This window comes from Mastomys coucha, unplaced genomic scaffold, assembly GCF_008632895.1.
Source record: "Mastomys coucha isolate ucsf_1 unplaced genomic scaffold, UCSF_Mcou_1 pScaffold5, whole genome shotgun sequence".
Classification (NCBI taxonomy): domain Eukaryota; kingdom Metazoa; phylum Chordata; class Mammalia; order Rodentia; family Muridae; genus Mastomys; species Mastomys coucha.
Genome location: NW_022196911.1, coordinates 26,120,304 through 26,122,667, shown reverse-complemented (window position 1 = coordinate 26,122,667; position 2,364 = coordinate 26,120,304).

The following is a 2,364-nucleotide window of genomic DNA, read 5'->3' as shown; positions in this document are numbered from 1 at the left end:
GGTTTTGCTTTCCTTTGGTTTGCCCCTTGCACTGCTGGGGACGAGATGGGGGCCCAGGAAACATTTTTGAGAATTTTCTCTAACACCTGTAACATCCTCAAACATGTTATCTTCATGTTGTGAGAGAAAGTCTTAGTTCTAGCTCTCTTTCTATGCTACTTTCTACTCCAGGGCTTGTGCAATTCTGCCTGAGTCCCAGGGTGCCTAGGGTTACAGGCTGGGAGACCCCACCCAGCTGTCTTATTTTGTTTTGTTTTGTTTTATGTTCTCCTTGCATTAGCCAGGGTTTTCTAGAGGAACATAACCGACAAGATGTTTGGAAGAGAGGGGTATGGTTCATTCCAAGGGGCCCTCTTGATTCTTCCCAGCATGGGAAGACCTGGGATTCACCACCTGCAATCTGGGAGCCCAGGAAAGCCTGTGGTATCAATTCCACATGAACTTGAAGGACCACTGCCCCAAGGACACAGAATACCCACAGGGCAGGCCCTCGGATATAGGTGTGCCCGTTACAGGAAGTGGGTCCTCTTCCTTCCTGGCCCTTGGTGCATGGGCGATCTCCACTGTAGCTGAGAGGAACTGTCAGTCTGGCTGCGGGTTCAAATGCTTCAATACTTTCACAGACACTCTAGAAACAACGCTTCCTCAGACCCCTGAGTGTGCCTAGCCCAGTCAGCGTCTCATGTATGACCAAGCATTCCATGTTCCCTGTGTTTTGAGCCTATTCTGTCAGCGTTTTTCCTATGTCACAGAGAGCATGTCCTACATGTGTTGTAGGAGATGACCTCACAGCATCTTGTACCTTCTCATACCAGACTGTTTGCCTCATGTCCAATAAGAATTGAAGTTCAGACTAATGGATGTTCAGGGCCTGTTCCTTAGCTTGAGAAGTAGCCCATGTGCAGGTTAAGATCAGTTTTCTACCATAAACATGACTGATTTTAGGCAGCCAGAAGAAAGCCCCTGCCTTCTCTGAAGGCCACTGAAGGCAGGGTTTAAGGTTCCCGTGCCACCTTTCTACATGAAAGGCTTTGGTGCTGAACACACCTCATTCTAAGAAACTGAGTCTGACATACAATGCTTTAACTATGGACCTCCTGACACCTGAAATCCCAACTATATATAGCCTAGGCAGGGCTGGACAGAAAGGAGTTCAATGGCTGAACTGGGAGTAATCCAGGGAAATGAGCCCCTGCCAATCCCAGTTGTAGATATGATAGCTGCCCAGCATAAGAGGGCAGTTCAACTTGTACCACTCTTGATGTTGCTCCGGGAAGAGCCAGAGGTGTTGGTACTGGAGTTGCAGGGATAACAACTTCCATGATCCAATATAATACATTCACTTCTCAGTTTCCAAGCAATTTTCAAAAAGTGCCTGAAACTGTGCTTACTACCCAAATCAGATCCATTCTTTGGCAGCTGTGGTGCTTCAAAACAGACGGGGACTAGATGTCCTGTCAGCTAAAGAAGGTGGTCTTTGCCTGTTCCTCCAAGAAGAATGCTGCTTCTACTTCAACCAATCTGGGATAGTAAGAAATAAAATCCAGGAGCTACAGTCAGATATAAAAAATTTCAGGGACCGTGAGACCTCCAGTTCTGGGATTTTTGAAAACCCCATATGGAAGTGGATACTCCAGTTTGAAACTCCTTTCCTAGTCATCTTACTAATGTTATTATTTGCTCCCTGCCTCATTAATCTTGTTTCTACATTTCTTCAGCGACAAATACAAAAAATTTCTAACCAAACTATTAATCAGCTCCTGTTATAGGATTACTAGCCGCTGCCCACAGATGAGTCACAGTCCACAGAGGAGCCTATGTGGACGTTTACGAAGTGGACCCCGAAGGTTAAAGCCAGCTACCCCTCATTGACAAAGACCCTAGACAGCAGGAAATAGCTTAAGAGGCACGATGCCCTTGGTCCCTTTTCACCATCGCTTCCCCTTCCCTTTTCCTTTCCTTCTCTTTATAATATCAAAAAAGGGAGGTATGTTAGCATCAGGGCATCCAAAGCCTGTGGCGAAGCATGGGTGTGTCCACAGACCTATTGCCGGGGCAACAGCCACCATATTCCCAGAATCCATTGGGCTCACCTCCCACCTTTACCTACAGCCACTACGTCAGAACCTATACAAACACACACACACACACAAATACACACACACACACACACACACACACACACAGAACATTCCTCCATCTCTCTCTCTCTCTCTCTCTCTTTCTCTCTCTCTCTCTCTCTTTCTTCCCCTCCTCTCTTTCCAAACTATTGTCCTCTCTCTCCCTCTCAATTAAACCTCTTACACTTGGGACTATTCAGGCCTAGAGTGTGGTATGTTCTGACACAACCTGCCAGTCTAACAT